Source organism: Pocillopora verrucosa, chromosome 1, assembly GCF_036669915.1.
Source record: "Pocillopora verrucosa isolate sample1 chromosome 1, ASM3666991v2, whole genome shotgun sequence".
Classification (NCBI taxonomy): domain Eukaryota; kingdom Metazoa; phylum Cnidaria; class Anthozoa; order Scleractinia; family Pocilloporidae; genus Pocillopora; species Pocillopora verrucosa.
This window is the reverse complement of record NC_089312.1, coordinates 16,839,237-16,857,070: the sequence shown is the minus strand read 5'-3', so window position 1 is coordinate 16,857,070 and position 17,834 is coordinate 16,839,237. Positions and strand designations below refer to the sequence as shown.

Here is a 17,834-nt window from a genome sequence, read left to right as displayed (position 1 = left end):
GGAGGGGCACAACAGAACTCCTGTCGCACTGATTAATCTCATTTCGAAGCCTATTATTATAATTATTTTGATCGAGCCATTATGCAACTACGCCTACCTTTTCTGGGCCAAAAATAAAGTCACAACACCTGGTCTAACTGTCAAGACGTCTTTGTTTTCTTGAGTCGTGGTCTCTTTCTTCCCTCTGATAAATAATCAATCGAAGCCAAGAGATCGTCAGCCAATATTCTCTTGCCCAAGGTTAGGTTATCGTACGTATCTTGGCTCTGTGGTGCATTTACCCCATCAACATTCAGGTTCGGCATTTTGCTGAATAGGAATCCAGTTGCAAGACTTCTTCTTATGGCCACTACCGGCCATTATTTACTTACTCATCGCCTGGCGGGGGGTAAGAGGGGGTTGTGTTACGATGTAATTATTTGACCCCCCCATAAAATATACTGAAATATCCTAATGATCTCCCCTTAAAGGCAGTCTATTATAAAATCCTCCTTCTCTCTATAGGAAATTTTGCCGGGGTAGTGGAGGGTCTTATTGTGGCAGTGTGAACATAAACACAGTGAAATGACGTCAGAAGAGCTTTTCAATTTTTAGCCTACAATTTCTAGAAGTTGCTGATATTTATCAACGTCATAGATCTAAGAGAGATTGTTTTGGTTGACGGCTGTTGTTAGGAGAGGGTAAGAATACGGAAATAAAGCTAAAGCTGGAAGAACGCACTTTGTTGAAAACAATTTCCAAAACCGAATTATGTTTTAGGCCAAGACTAACTTGGAAAATAATGCCCTCGGGTATGAATGACCGGTAGCGACAAAATTCTTGTTTTTTCTCTATAATTGTTCAAAATTTAATGTTGCATAACATCTTAAGTGCGACACCGTTGCCTTAAGCAATGAAAGAATCCCAAAACTGTTGTACTTAAAATGCACCATGATGTGTGGTCAAACTACCGAACTCTGCTTGCTTTGAATGATATTTTATCGGTAATGGAAAAGAATATTTCATGGAAGAATATTTCCACCAGCATTGTACTCCTAGTCAGTACTAATAAAGATAACCTCTTGCAAGTGAATTTCAATACACTTTATTAAATATTCTACCCTGGTGGTGACTCCGTTTACGGTTGAATTATTTCAATTGCAGTTAAAACCGAAACGTGTTCACCGTTTACCAGAGAGGTTCAGATGCGTATAGCAATCTTAGTAACTAAGCAGTGCTTCACGGCCTTAGGGTAACAGTTTTCTTGGATTTTCGTTGAAAAAGTTAATCCTTTTAGCCACAGCTTCAAACATTCTCAAAAAAGAAAAGGAATAAAGGTGAAAGATAGGTTACCACCCAATTACTAGTGCCTCCGTTAGCTTTTTCCCTTCCCTTAGTAACCTCCCCACCCTCCTCCCCCTGCTATGATTCTGACATTTCCCACACGCCGTTTCGAACTACGGTTTCGTTCGAATGTGGATGATGACAGTTCTAACGTTTGAGGTTTGTTTTTCTATCTTACTTATTCAACATTTTAGTTTTAATTACTGGGAATTGTTTTATGATGTAGGTTTTGTGAAGAGTTAGTTATCACCGTGCCTTTTGGTACATAAGGATTTTCAAAAATAAACTTCGATGAACAGTTGCAAATTAAGGTTGTCAAAACCAAGTTACCTATTGGCTAACAGGTTTCCTTACATGTGTATATATCATACCCTTAACTTGCCACGAACATTTATATTTGATCACACGTTTGAATCATGGGTTGTATCCTGTATTGGGTTGGACACTTGGTTATCGCAGTACCTTTCTTAACCTACTGAAATTTGTGAGTACTTCGATTTTTGTAATTGTAGAGAGGATAAATTTTTATCAACAAAAGGCTATGACATTTAGTGTTGGCATTTTTTCATTTTCATTTTTAAACATGTATTTAACAGCTCAACAAGACTGTACACAAAATATAACTCAGAAAGTCAAAATTTTAGCAAGACTGGTTGTAAGGTGGGCTAAATTCACCTTTTTAGCTGCAGTTAAGATAATGGCTGCAAATAAGATACATGTAGGTTTGGTAGAGTGTTTTGTTTTTTGACACAGCAAGATTTTTATCTACATCAAGGAAATCACTTGGACAAAAGTTGAGGATTGTAATGTTGACTTATATTTACAGTGCACTTGTTCCAAAGCCAGTTTATTGAAAGTTTTGGTGTGTGGTCCAGTCACCAAAAAGGGGAAAATGTCTTTTTTCAATGATAGCATTTTTTTTCACCTTGATTTCAAGTTGGTAGTGTATCAGTTACCTTACTTCAATAATTTCAAGGAATTTTTAACCTGTTGAGAAACCAATATTCAGCTGAATTTAAATGAAGCAACAATTAGCAGAAATGGGCGAAATCTTGATTGCTTGATTGTGAAGACTCAATCAATGACAATGAAAGTGTATTTAAACAACTTAGCAATTATCAGCTTAAAATTTTTATCAGCTTAAAATTTTTATTGTTGAATTGGTCAATTTTCTTGACTGATTTCACAGCAAACTGAAAGCCAAACCAAACTAATTCCTGATTTATTTTTGTTCTCCTTTAAAAATTTCTTGATTTACCATAGACATGCTTGATTGTGAAGACTCAATCAGTGATAACCAACGTAGCAGACTGATTTAGGAGTAAACTAAAAGCAAAACCAAACTTATCCCTGATTAATTTTTGTTCTCCTTTAAAAATTTCTTCATTTACCACAGACATGCTTTCAAAAGAGAAAAAGGTCTCTTGTGTTGGGAGTCAGGTGGTTATGCAATTTTTGGTTACATGGATGTAAACTGTACTTTAATGATTATAATCAAATTATCTTTGCTTCTTGCCAGGTACATTAACAGTCAGCCAGTTATGAACAGAGATTCTATAAGCTAGATACCAGTCACCATTCAAGAATAAGCCATGGACATCCATTTTTGGTAGGCAAAAAGTTTTTTTCAGAAATCTTAACATCCTAGACCCAAATTAGATGTGCTGTGACAAGTTTACACATTCTCTTCAGGATCGAAGGGAAAGTTTTGCAGAGTTTTATAACTTTATTTTTCTTACATAACCAGTTAAGAGTCTTTCCATAAGAGGACCAGGCAGGTTTGACATGTCATCTCGCCAACAACTTACAGAATGTTAGGTTCAAAAAGTTATTCAAGATTCATCATTCTACAGCAATAAGTAGAGTTCTTTTTGGTCATCTCTTTCCTTTAAGCATGCATGTTTCACCACAGGTGATCATTTTACTGCTGTGAGTCTGGAAAGTAAGTAAAGATTAAAGGGAACATTTCCTCATGTCATCACATAAATTAGAGAAAACAACTGTCTTGATTGCTTTAGAATGATTGATGGTTTATTGTAAAAGCAAACTTTGTGAATTTCATTTCCAAATTCAAGTGTCCAAATGTGTAACAAGAAAAAGGGTCACCCAATGTACATGTGTATATATACCCTATAGCTTCTGTTTTCCCTGTGGTGTGATAATTATTTGGCTAGTTTCTAACTTTGAACATAACTTTCATGAGTACATTGGGAACCAGTGGGCTAAGATGGAGCATTGGAGGAATTGAACTAAAATGATAAAGCTTTAAACATAACAACATAATATGAAATTTATATTCTCAAATAGACAAAAGGACCCTTTGCTAGCACACAAAATGTAAGGGAAGGGGGATTGCATCACGTTGTGGCATACAAAGTTGCTAAAGTTGCATAATTTTCTTTGTTTTATGGAAAAATTTCAACAAAAGGATCAGTTAGGGAAAGTAAAATGAATTACAAAATTTTGCAATTGTAAGTGGATTCTATATTTAATAGTTTTAATAATCCCTAATTTTCAACCTGAATAAAAAAATTTGCATAACATGGTTAATCATTAACCTCTCTAAATTGCTTGAAATAGTATCAAATTACCCCAATTTTAAATGGGTACTAGTTGCTAAAGGTTAAATAAATAGCAATTTGAAAATAACTCTTTTTGAAAGTTTGAAAGAAATCGTCAAGATGGCATGTTTCATGCCTGCAAGGTCCTCTGGTGGACTGACTCTTAAATGCATTTTATGCTTGTAATTTAAATTTTCCATGAGCTCATTGATGGAACATTGGAGCAGGGCCTTTTTTTTCCTTAAAAGATGTTGAATTGTTATCATGAGCAATTGTACAGAAAGAAAAGTTAAAACCTCTGAGTCTCTTGTGTGCAACTCAGAATTTTTCTTTGGCCCTTGCCAGTGGTTAAATGTTATTCAAAATCTATCTTACTCTACCTCTTGCTACTTTTAATAAAAAATTTATTACACTTCAACTTAATACCCCCCCTTCCCCTTTCATGTGGTAGGATCAGGCTGAATGTAGCTTAGTATTGATCAGGAAGAGAGACAGTCAAAGTAAATGAATTGGGGGGCAAATATTGTTATCTCAGTCAGGAGGCTAATTTCTAAAGCTTAAAATATTACACCTCAAATTAATGCCCTCCTTTGCCATTTCATGTGGTATGATCAGACGGAATGTAGTGTAATATTGATTAGGAGGAGAGAGGGTCAAAGTGAATGAATTGGGGAGCTTGTTTTCTCAGTCAGGAAGAGAGAGGGTCAATGTTAATAAATTGGGGAGCTAGTATTGTTTTCTCAGTCAGGAAGAGAGAGGGTCAATGTAAGTAAATTGGGGAGCTAGTATTGTTTTCTCAGTCAGGAAGAGAGAGGGTCAATGTAAGTAAATTGGGGAGCTAATATTGTTTTCTCAGTCAGGAAGAGAGAGGGTCAATGTAAGTAAATTGGAGAGCTAGTATTGTTTTCTCAGTCAGGAAGAGAGAGGGTCAATGTAAGTAAATTGGAGAGCTAATATTGTTTTCTCAGTCAGGAAGAGAGAGGGTCAATGTTAGTAAATTGGGGAGCTAGTATTGTTTTCTCAGTCAGGAAGAGAGAGGGTCAATGTAAGTAAATTGGGGAGTTAGTATTGTTCTCTCAGTCACTAAGAGAGAGGGTCAATGTTAGTAAATTGGGGAGCTAATATTGCTTTCACAGTCAGGAAGAGAGAGGGTCAATGTAAGTAAATTGGGGAGCTAGTATTGTTTTCTCAGTCAGGAAGAGAGAGGGTCAATGTTAGTAAATTGGGGAGCTAGTATTGTTTTCTCAGTCAGGAAGAGAGAGGGTCAATGTAAGTAAATTGGGGAGCTAGTATTGTTCTCTCAGTCACGAAGAGAGAGGGTCAATGTTAGTAAATTGGGGAGCTAATATTGCTTTCACAGTCAGGAAGAGAGAGGGTCAATGTAAGTAAATTGGGGAGCTAGTATTGTTTTCTCAGTCAGGAAGAGAGAGGGTCAATGTTAGTAAATTGGGGAGCTAGTATTGTTTTCTCAGTCAGGAAGAGAGAGGGTCAATGTTAGTAAATTGGGGAGCTTGTATTGTTTTCTCAGTCAGGAAGAGAGAGGGTAAATGTAAGTAAATTGGGGAGCTAGTATTGTTCTCTCAGTCACGAAGAGAGAGGGTCAATGTTAGTAAATTGGGGAGCTAATATTGCTTTCACAGTCAGGAAGAGAGAGGGTCAATGTAAGTAAATTGGGGAGCTAGTATTGTTTTCTCAGTCAGGAAGAGAGAGGGTCAATGTAAGTAAATTGGGGAGCTAATATTGTTTTCACAGTCAGGAAGAGAGAGGGTCAATGTAAGTAAATTGGGGAGCTTGTATTGTTTTCTCAGTCAGGAAGAGAGAGGGTGAATGTAAGTAAATTGGGGAGGCAATATTGTTAATTCAGTCAGGAAGAGAGAGGGTCAATGTTAGTAAATTGGGGGGCTAATATTGTTTTCACAGTCAGGAAGAGAGAGAGTCAATGTAAGTAAATTGGGGAGCTAATATTGTTTTCTCAGTCAGGAAGAGAGAGGGTCAGTGTAAGTAAATTGGGGAGCTAGTATTGTTTTCTCAGTCAGGAAGAGAGAGGGTCAATGTTAGTAAATTGGGGAGCTAATATTGCTTTCACAGTCAGGAAGAGAGTGGGTCAATGTAAGTAAATTGGGGAGCTAATATTGTTAATTCAGTCAGGAAGAGAGAGGGTCAATGTAAGTAAATTGGGTAGCTAATATTGTTATTCAGTCACGAAGAGAGAGGGTCAATGTTAGTAAATTGGGGAGCTAATATTGCTTTCACAGTCAGGAAGAGAGAGGGTCAATGTAAGTAAATTGGGGAGCTAATATTGTTAATTCAGTCAGGAAGAGAGAGGGTCAATGTAAGTAAATTGGGTAGCTAATATTGTTATTCAGTCAGGAAGAGAGAGGGTCAATGTAAGTAAATTGGGGAGCTAATATTGTTTTCTCAGTCAGGAAGAAAGAGGGTCAATGTAAGTAAATTGGGGAGCTAATATTGTTTTCTCAGTCAGGAAGAGAGAGAGTAAATGTAAGTAAATTGGGGAGCTAATATTGTTTTCACAGTCAGGAAGAGAGAGAGTCAATGTAAGTAAATTGGGGAGCTAGTATTGTTTTCACAGTCAGGAAGAGAGAGGGTCAATATGAGTAAATTGGGGAGGCAATATTGTTTTCTTAGTCAGGAAGAGAGAGGGTCAATGTAAGTAAATTGGGGAGCAAATATTGTCAATTCAGTCATGATGTGTCATCTGTCTTAATGCAGATTGTAGATACTGAATAGCAATTAGTTTCCATAGTTTAAATAAACAAAGTTTGTATACACTGTATTTTTTTGTTAGAAATACTGACTGAAATATATGGCTTGGTAATTATCAGTAATGGGAGCATAATTTGGAGTCAATTTTAATTTTTTTTCTGTTGAATATTCAATGAAAACTGCCTCCAATTGAAAAACTATTAAGCTTAAGAATGATGCTCATACATCCTTTTTTTTATATTGTTTTTGGGTTAATGGGCTCTCCAACAAAGTTTGGGGCTGGGGTTGTTGCAAAAATTTTTGATCTAACTACAGGGAAACTTGTAGCCCCTGAACAGCTTCTGATTTCTCCTTGCAGTCTCGCCCCTGAATCAAACATGAATGTCATGAGAATAAAGGAAATGACTGCCAACTGTGGAAGCTCTTCATTGTAAGACAAATTTCCTTGGTCATTACCCAACAACAACCAACAACAACCGCCTCTCTGGCAAATTCTGTGATGTGCTTCCCGAACTAAATAATAATAATAATAATAATAATAATACTAATACTAATACTAATACTAATTCTAATAATAATGATAATAATAATGTTAATAGTCGTAATAATAATAATAGTGATATTTGATTTAGTTTTCGTGTCTAATGTAACGTAATTTTCTTATTCATAATAAACTTTATATTCATTTATCGTGCTGTTACCAAATTATTGTTCATTAAATCGTTTTTTGACAAGATAGCAAGTAACAAAGTGAACCTGGGATCAAAGACCAATTTTTTTAGAGTTCTTTTTCTGCAATAGCATTCTTTTAAATATCAATTTGTTACTGGCTGGCTATATTGAGGTTGAGTAGTTTTTACTCATACTCCTGCAATACTGTATTTAAGCTCTGATTACTCAAACAGGAGTCATTCAAGAGAGACAGGGTAACGGAACTAACCATATTAAAGTACAGAGTAGAAAAACGGACTCCTCTTAACATCAATGGAGCGCCTTGTACGATCTTAAACGTTCACTTGGATTGCGTTTTAGAGCAGATATTCTGGTGTGACAATCCTGATTCATGACAAATATAAAGAGAAAATGTAGCAAGTTTACTCTGGGTACACCAGACAGCTGTTGTCTATCATGTCGAAGGTCCTGGAACCATCAGGATTTTTTCCGGTGCAGGAAATCTTCTAAAAATATTAATCTAGGTGTGGCTCGTAAGGATGTTCAGTGGCCTGCTAAAGGACCTGAAAGAAACATAAAATAGGCATTCTTTGGTCTACGAATTCATTGACGTCGAAATATAAATTTAAAAAAAATGTACGTTAACCCTTTACACCCAGCATCAGTATGCATATTCTCCATAATGTTTCCTATACATTTCCTGAGGTGATGATCAAGAGAATTTGTGTAACAATCAAGAGCTTATATATTTGGTGATCATTTCCTTTATTCTCGTGACTCTGAGGATGATTCAGGGTTGATATTGTGAAGAAAAATTAGCTGCTAGCCAACCACATGCGAAACCATCTGAGAAAGAAAAGCACTTTGTTTGTTTTTTTTCAACTTGAGATAAATTCCGACGGACTTGTACTCTTTCTACTATCGTAAAAAATTATGAAGTGTACGCTCTGTAATGATGTATAAAATGAACATATTGAATACAGCTGAACAGCCCAATGAAACAGTCTCACTCATTTTTCTAACAAGACGAAGCCCTTTAATGGTTATGATGCAGCGAATTTTCTCTACTCTGTTTGTGGCGAAGAGTCTTGAATGAAGTTAACGCTTCCTTATGCCCATGTGTAGTTGAGGTTGCTTAATACAATTCGGTTTCTCCTTTGATAATAATTTTTTTGGTTGATCAACACTGGTATGCCTTTTCATGAACATTTTGTGTATAGTATGTTCAGAGACACATTAAGCCGGGCTTAGTCTTCCTCCCAGATTCTGTCGTGTTGTCGTCCGTGCCGGGGGAGTTGGAAATTTGACACAAACAGCCTTTTTGGAGTGGGAAATTTGAATTTGCCCGCGTAGGATGAAGAATTTTAACCCGAATTAAGAAGTATATTTCCAGCGGAATACATGTTTTATTTTTTTTTATATGGAGGAGTCCAAAGGTGAAAAGTTTGCTTTCGTTAGCGAATGGTTCAGAAGAAAAGATATGTTAAAGCTTAGGAAAATTTAAAGGTTTTTAAGAATTAGAGCGTACATTTAATTCGAGTGAATATCAGGTTTTATACCATGAATAGTCAATTGAAGAAATTCTTGGAATACAGTGGGTTTGTTGTATAGATCAAAATGGACGAGTGAATGTCATGAATGACAGTAAATATTCCTCGTGGGCGCGGTCATGACGACGCAATTTTGGGTCAAATAACAATAGCTCGATTGTGTTTTTCATTCCCTTTTTTGTGTCGTGTTTACTTCAAAGTCGTAAAGCACAGAGAGGGACACTCAGTGCAACTATGCAAAACAGGAGGGGTTACTGGACTTGGAAAGAAGAAAACGGCCATTTGTTTCTTCTCAACGGGTCCTCTATAACAGGCTGGAATTTCGCGTTATTGAGCTTGTCACTTGCCACTTCGACCATTTTTTGGTGTGGAAATTTTCAGTTATTTCACCCATTTCTCTGATATGAAACAGATACATTTAGACGCTGTGAACTGAATTAATATCAATTTTATAGCATCAGCACCCATTCACGACCCAAAGAATATTTCTAGGAACTTGGTTTAATGTCACATCACACTTTTCTTTTTCCAAGGAAAACATAGAAGAAAACCCAAAGGAACTAAAGTGGAGAGTTTATAACACCTTTATGGTATGTTTGTTTTTCTAAATTGAGTTTTTCTGGCCGCAGAAATACTAGCTTACTTGGAAGACAAAGTGTGCTAAAATCAGTATTTGAACAAACGGACATATGTTTTATTTAAGAAAGATCGTTGTCCTTCTATACACAGCTTAAGTAAGAGTCAAAGTTAGACCAGCTCCACTTACATAAGAGGAATCTTGATGTAGGATCATGGTTTTGAATTCAGTACCAGCCTAATTACGAATTGGAGCGTGTTTTCAGAAGAAACCTGGTGGTGTCAATACAGAAAAATGCTTTTCAAGCAAATTGTCTAGGTTCAAAACCGTCCGGGTTCGAGTAAACATTTCTAAAATTACAAAATTCCACCTCCCCATTGAGCTTCACTAAGATCAAATTTAGCCTCCAGCTTGGCATCCATCTTCGATTTTTGAGACTAACTCAGGAGCTCGGTGTCGATTATTTTGAATCCGCAGTTTAAAGTGGAAAAACTCATTTGAATTACAAATAAATTTTAAAATTAATATTCATATTAGCGCTCAGTCTTGCACGTGGAAGGAGCTTACGAACTGAAAGAAATTTCAGCTTATTTTCCAGCTTTTATGGATTCAAGAAACACATTGTTTTTACCTTATTTCCTTGGATATCGTCAGTTCTGTCAAGGTCGGCGAGTGTTTCATCTGTTGAATCGTGTGGTTAACATCATGATGTGATCGACGTCGAGGATTCATGACTTTCATTTTGTCAAGACTTTTCATCAGGTAAATAACCTATGTACAGATATATTTTGGGTAGAATTGCAGTGCTCGCGTTTTTCGTTGATGTTCGAGTAAAATTAATTTTCAAAGTCGAAGGTAAGAAGGGAGGGCAAGATCACATGGCACAGATTAAGACAAATACTCAGTGTCGGTCGCCATGACAGTTTCTTGCTCGTGTCTTTGATGAAATGCCGAGAAATTCATTCTTTACTGTTCTTATACTTATCGCTTATTTCCTTAATTTCCATTTAATTTCTGTATTGATTTTTCAAACTATACACAGTTTTTATGCTTCGAATATTGTGGCATTAAGTTTGTTTCAAACGCGCTTGTCATTTACCCTCAATCCCGCCAAAGAAAGTAGAGAGTTATCGTTATCACGTTTTGTATGTAATACAGAATCCGGTTTCTGGATATCAGAGGATTTCATGCAGAAACTGCAGATGGCAGTTACTCACTGTAGCGATGTACATGAGAAAATTACGCGCTTCTCAGATTATATGATAATTTTTTTTCTCACAAAAAACTGGCTTTCTCCCTTAGTTCTGCATCAAATATGAGGGTCCCAACCAAATGTTTCCCTTTCTTTGCTTACACTAGTTCTTCAGAACAAAGAGCACACCTTGCGATGTATTCTTATGGTATTTAACTTTTTTCCCTCCAGATTAGCGTCAAGCATTGGATAAAAAGTATACAAATCAAGAAGATCAAGGGATAACATATAACGAGGTTGGTTTTTCAGTTTTATAACTATTTTGCTCATCTTACCTTGCAAGTCTTTACAATAATGACAAGCCACTAAAGCTGAAACAAAGAACCTACAAAAGAAAATCAAAGCCAGCCATTTTATTCAATTTCTGAACTCTCTGATGTTCGTCTCATTAGGTGACTTGCAGTGGTTTACATCGCTATAGCTCAGGGCCGGGTTGTTCGAAAGGGGTTTAACCTAGGATTCTAGGATTTAATCTAGGATTAAAAGTTAACCTTGGCTTTTGCACTAACCCTGGGTTACGTTAATCGAACAACCCGGCCCTCGTGAACTCAAACTGCTGCTCTCAGTGTGTCTGTTGGTAGAGAAACACTGGTACTATAAATGAAAGAAATATGTTTTCCCTCAAAAAATTGTGTTTTGACTATTCCTCCGTCTCAAAAATTTCTCACAGGACTGCTTTAACCTCTTTTTCCCGGCTAGGACAATTGCAATGATGAAATGAGACCGCATCGAAATAAAGAAATGCCAAGGGCGGAAAGAAATACTAGATAGCCTCTGACAAGGTTAGTTATTTGGCTTTTATAAAAAATTAGTTATTTGAGCCTATTAGTCTGCGTTGAACAATCTAACCTGGATTTAGCGTATATTTACAATTTAAAAAAATGCATCTGTCAATAATGAAGAAAAACTGCGGAGGAAGATTTGAATCCAGTTTTTTTCCTTTTTCTGTCTGATTTCTTGGAGCTGTTTCTGATAAGTAGGCTTTCAGTTATTTGCAGCACTGCTCGCACAATGAATGAACATTACCATGAATACTTTTTCTCTGTTTTTATGAAACGCTAGTGTAAAATGATCTCCTCTCGACTATTTTGCCATCCATCTGACATAATGAGCTACCATAGCAACGATTTAGTCTTCCTGAGTTTTAGAAAGCAATAGTCACAAGGATCTCGATAATCCCATTTTTGTTTACTGCTATCTCGCAAAGCGCAAGCCACGCATGAGGTCAGACATACTTAAGTACGCTTCTTATCTACCAAATAAGATCACAGATCAGCTTTAAGTCTCCCCTCTCCATTTTTGTTTTCAGGAAGTAATTGCCAACTGTGAACTTAAGGTTCACGTTTATTGATGATTTCTTCACTGTGAAATCCTGTTGTGGGCAGACGCAGGTAAACAAGATTTGCTATCATCGAATTGAAAGTTTCACTCTGTTTGTAGGTTACCTCAGGTGTTTAGTGCATAAGAAGATTAAAAGTTTTTCCTCTTATGATTATTCTTATGCTTATGTGCACAGAATATTTATTTAGAAACAGAGTTAACCACCCTCCCCTGCCCTGGCGAAACAAAATCTCTACATAAAGTATGCGCATATTATAGTTGAACCCAGTTCTTTTTTTCTTTCCTTTCAAACAATTCAAAGGATCTGTAACAATTTGTTTAAATTAGATACGCAGATAATTAACTCTGTTTTAATAATGCGACAAGAGCAAACCTTATTTACACTGTACAACTCAATTCTGTCTTTAGAAAGACTCATTGATGATTTCTTTGCTTCCTTTCCAAGGTAGAAAATTATTCTCCCACGGCTTTTGGTAGTGCAGCTAATTTCGTGAGGTAAGTATTGACCTAGGATATAAAATAAAATACAAATATCTTTTAGTCCAAGTAAAAAAAATTAACACTGTAGACCAATACTTAGTCCTACGAAGAAAAAGGGAAAGAAAAACCTATTCTGGACACTGAAGTGTCTTGGTACAAGAGATAGGAGACTGAAGACTGACCCGCTATGGGGCTTTGTCATCCAAACAATCTCTTTCTCAGTCTTCATCTGTGATACAAAGACTAATTGGTCCCCTAAAAAGGAGAATAAAACTGTTTCGGACACTGGACTATCTTTATGTGCTGACAGGGTGTTGAACTTTGTACAAGAGATAAGAGACTTAAAGCTGGCCCTTTAAGGGGTTGGTGTCACCCAAACAATCTCTTCCTAAATCTTGATCTGTGATGCAAAGACCTGGTCCCCCCAAAAAAGAATGAAACTGTTTCGGACTCTGGACTGTCATTATGTGCTGATCGGGTATTGGACTTTGTACAAGAGATGGGAGACTTAAAGCTGGCCCTTTACGGGGTTGGTGTCACCCAAACAATCTCTTCTTTAGTCTTGATCTGTGATACTAAGACTTGGTCCCCAAAAAAGAGAATAAAACTGTTTGGGACACTGGACTGTCTTTATGCGCTGATCGGGTGTTGGACTTTGTACAAGAGATGGGAGACTTAAAGCTGGCCCTTTACGGGGTTGGTGTCACCCAAACAATCTCTTCCTTAGTCTTGATCTGTGATGCAAAGACCTGGTCCCCAGAAAAGAGAATAAAAATGTTTCGGACTCTGGACTGTCTTTATGCGCTGATCGGGTGTGAGACTTTGTACAAGAGATGGGAGACTTAAAGCTGGCCCTTTACGGGGTTGGTGTCACCCAAACAATCTCTTCCTTAGTCTTGATCTGTGATGCTAAGACTTGGTCCCCCAAAAAGAGAATAAAACTGTTTGGGACACTGGACTGTCTTTATGCGCTGATCAGGTGTTGGACTTTGTACAAGAGATGGGAGACTTAAAGCTGGCCCTTTACGGGGTTGGTGTCACCCAAACAATCTCTTCCTTAGTCTTGATCTGTGATGCAAAGACCTGGTCCCCCGAAAAGAGAATAAAAATGTTTCGGACTCTGGACTGTCTTTATGCTGTGATCGGGTGTTAGACTTTGTACAAGAGATGGGAGACTTAAAGCTGGCCCTTAACGGGGTTGGTGTCACCCAAATAATCTCTTCCTTAGTCTTGATCTGTGATGCAAAGACCTGGTCCCCCCAAAAAAAGAATAAAACTGTTTCGGAAACTGGACTGTCTTTATGCGCTGATCGGGTGTTGGACTTTGTACAAGAGATGGGGGACTTAAAGCTGGCCCTTTAAGGGGTTGGTGTCACCCAAAAAATCTCTTAGTCTTGATCTGTGATGCAAAGACCTGATCCCCCAAAAAAGAGAATAAAAATCTTTCGGACACTGGACTGTTTTTATGCGCTGATTGAGTGTTGGACTTTGTACAAGAGGTGGGTGATCAAGGGGTTTGGGCCACTAAGGAATCGGTGTCACTCAAAAAAAAAATCAAAGAAAAGATAAAAATGAAACTCATTTTAGTTAATATTTCATTTATTTAAACTTGAAAATAAATAGAAAGTAAAAATTTAAATGATTTTTGTATTCTTCATTTTTACACAGGATTCAAGGAAGAGGGGGAAAACGTATATTTACGTCTTAGATTTCAGTGGCTTGTGATCGCCTCCATGAGGTGTCTAAGGCAAGTGGTTTGTTATCAATCAGAAAGCTGCATGTAATCAATTGAGGCAGAAGCACACAACACAGAAGCATCGTTTTAGGTGTTTAATGTCGCAGAGCTGGGCTTCTTACAGCCCGGGTTCAGTCTGTCAGAATTTTTTTTTCTTGTGAGGGTGGAATGTAAAAACGATCGCGTTTTCTTAAAGTGCTGTCCTAGCATTACGAGTTCAGTTTACGGCTCACGCGCAGCTCTTCAACCGATATCTTAATGGATACGTCAATCCACAACTATCATACAGCAGAGCAAAACATCTTGCCCACAGCCAACTGATGAAAATTAAAATTCTAGAGCTTTCTCGGAGCAAGAAGGGCTTTAGCAACTTATTTCGTCATAATGGAATATAACTTGAGGTCACTTTTCTAGAAGAATGTAAGCTTATTTTACCCACCTAGCTGACAGAAGAGTTAAAGCTCAGAACAAAGAGAAAGAGAGAGAAAAAAGGAAAATCATACATTGACGCAAAATAATACAGCTCTCACCAATGAGCCTGGTCACAATGTGAAAATTTTTATTCAAACACAAAATAGAATTAATACGAGGTGAAAAAGACTTTTTTCTGATAAATGGAAGAATTTTTCTTAGGAAAAAAAGAAACTGTGAAGCACAATTAATAGACGACAACCTTGTTTGAACATTTACGGCAAGGGTTCATTTTCGCGGAGTTGACCCTTCATTTACAACACAATTACCTCTTACTTATCGAGTTCGAGTTCAGTATCGTAAGTTACGGACCGATTTTTTACCCGCTCAGATTTATTTCTCGCGCGTCATAAATCCGAGCAGAAAAAACGAGACGTAGGGACATACCGAGAGAACGCTTTGAAACAAACTTTTTAATTTAGTGGGCCGTACAGCGAACTACAGCCGCAAATTGACAAATCATAGCCACGTATTGACCGAGAGATATGATAAGCTTACTTAGTGTACGTCTTATCTCTCCACGATGATTTGATTCAGTCGCAATCCTCTCTCAAACACTAATTAAACGGGCAAAGTATCACTTAAAATCCGCGCTAGAAAACGCATAGGAAGCGTAAATTGCAGGTTCTCCATGCACGTTTGACCTTCTTACTAGAGACCTTAAGATCGAGGTTTGGCCATCTTACCGCAAACGCTAAACCGCGGTTTGCAGTTAGCGGTTTCACGTTAGCCGTCTGCCCATATTTGGGACTTAAGATCCGCGTGTGATAGCACTGGTGAATTATGCCTTGTCAATCTTTCTCGGCATCCGCGCCCCTTTAGTTCAAATCTGTTGCTGTCGGAACTAAAGACTTCACTGAGAATAGTTGCTAATTCATCCCATTCCTGATGCGTTTGTGGCTTTCTGGAAGCAAGTTCTTTAGCCAGGGCAATGTCATTTTTAAGGCTTGGCCATCTGAACGGAGCCATCTAGGAAACAAAGAATGCATTTACATATCATCAGAAATCTGCTTTTGTTGTAATTTGTTTATCGTAGTTTAACCATAAAGTAATCCGACTGGCAAATCAGTTCCAACAACAAATAGCCGGCTGCCATGTTTGTTTTCATTCGTTTGTTCACTTCTATTTTAGCTGAGAAATCGTCTTCAAAATCACGTTTCTATAAAAAGAATTCGATAATTAATAAGCGAAATAGTTCTAAACAGTAGTATTTCCTCTCAAACGTGGGATTGTGATGTTTTAGGGTGCAAAAAAACTTGCGGTAAATCACTTACCTCTAGAGCGTGGTCTTGACGTACAAACGTGAACCTCAAACCGCAAACCTGACGGCAAGGCTCTGGTCACGTGACTTCTTGACGTTCGCGGTTCGCGGGAAATGCCGAAAAACCTCAATCTTAAGGTCTCTACTGTCTTCAAGGTACTCTACACGGGATTGAAATCTCATTTTATTTCTTCTAAAAGTCAATAATTGATTTAATAGGCAGCTAAGTTTTCTTGAGCAGATCCTTTCTTTTTCAAACCTACAAAGCAATCCACTCTAAAAATTCTCAAGTCAAGGAAAAGTTAGGAAATTTTCAGTTTGCGTCCAGGGATATAAACGTCGTTTACAGAAGTCAAGGAAGCGTGAAATCTACTTATTAGGATCTTGTTCCTAGGAGAGATAGGCCACTTCATTGTTCTGACATGAAACTCGATTCCAGTCCTCTTACAAATTGCTACTATGGGCCTCCCCTCGGAGTCTTTTTTTTCCCAACCAATTCCATTAATGGATTGCATCTGTTCAAATATAGATCCCCTCATTTACTTCTTTCTCCTGAACATTTTCTCCCAAATACCTCAAGTAAGGCCAAAATGATTTTTCCTGTTTAATTGATGAGATAAAGATGAATTAGTGTTTAATTTCTTGCGGTGGTCCAACAATTAGCTTCTTTTGTGTCGCCTAGGATTAGAGAAAAATAAAAATTTCCAACCAGAACTAGAGGTCTTACTGAAATTGCAATCGTTACGCTTTTTTTGTCTGTTTGATGCAGAAAAGATAAGTTTAAGATAAAATGTGAACTTCGATTGTGGCTATTGCAATTTTTGTAGCATAGTTGAACGGAAGCCTCCGTCATTATTTTACAATGGTCCATAAATTGTCTGTGAATTGTAAATGATCAAAATTGCCTTTTTGTAAGTAAATAATAACCGCTTGCCTTTCCTCTTTCAGTCACCATTGTGTAAAAAAGAAACTCGAGGACGCGAGAATACTTCTTATTCTGCTGAGCGAAGCCATGTTGTACACTATGACGAAAACTCCTGCAATGTTCATGGAAAAATATCAACTTTGGAAAGAAAGCTAGAATGTTAGTGAGCTCTTGCTGTCGGCCATTCTTCTTCACACCCATTTCTATAGCTTTTAAACAGTTTTGTTAAGTCTTCATCAAAGTATTTTACCTTGTGTTAGTAACATTCACGTCAAACGCAACGCCAAACGTCTGTCTAAATACATGCTTTTTTTTTCCAAACTTGACATTTTCTCTGATGGGAGGACTTGTCAGCAAGTGTGGCTATGTGTACCATAACAAGTGCTGTCAATGAATTTTCGTCTTTCGTTTCTACATAGATTAGACCACCTCAATAACGAAACCAAGGACAAATATCATGTACATTAGCCAGTTTTCTAAACTATTTGTAAGAGTTGTCTGCATTGTGGTACCTACATCTTTTAATAACGCATCTGTACTACAGCAGACGTTTGGTGAGAACATGTTTTCAATCCTTTAAAAATAAAGTATTTGCAAAAGCTGTCTACCTTGTGATAACACCATCGTGTAATACGCATGTGTCAGAGACAGACATTTAGTTGCACATAACGCATCCGTTTAAAAATAAATTTTTCTACCACAAGGTAGACAGCTTGTACAGAGTTAAGAAAACTGTTTTCAAGAGGTGGGCGTGGTGGGGGAGGTCGGATGGAGAAAATCAACTGTCTCAAATTGTCGTAATATTACTGTATTATAAAATTGTTGGAAAAATAATGGTAATATAACTACTGTACTATAAATTAAATATTGTATTGTAATTCTGTACTGTAATACTAATTAACTGTATTAAAAGATGTGTGAATCACAAGATAGGTGATCTATCAAGAGCTAAGAAAACTTTC

General features: G+C 37.2%; 1 long non-coding RNA gene across 5 annotated transcripts; it reads left to right on the top strand.

Annotated features, from left to right (window-relative positions):
- Positions 1–1,409: 1,409 nt before the first annotated feature.
- On the top strand, positions 1,410–17,028 carry LOC131784082 (uncharacterized). Of its 5 annotated transcripts, none has more exons than XR_010716003.1 (10): positions 1,410–1,482; positions 2,843–2,932; positions 9,364–9,420; positions 10,062–10,169; positions 10,831–10,895; positions 11,359–11,441; positions 11,969–12,050; positions 12,446–12,495; positions 14,149–14,227; positions 16,896–17,028. It is a non-coding gene; the product is annotated as an uncharacterized lncRNA (long non-coding RNA). The 5 variants fall into 5 exon arrangements; XR_009340179.2 differs by having other exon boundaries at positions 10,006–10,169; XR_009340181.2 differs by having other exon boundaries at positions 10,006–10,169; positions 11,330–11,441.
- The last annotated feature ends 806 nt before the right edge of the window (positions 17,029–17,834 follow it).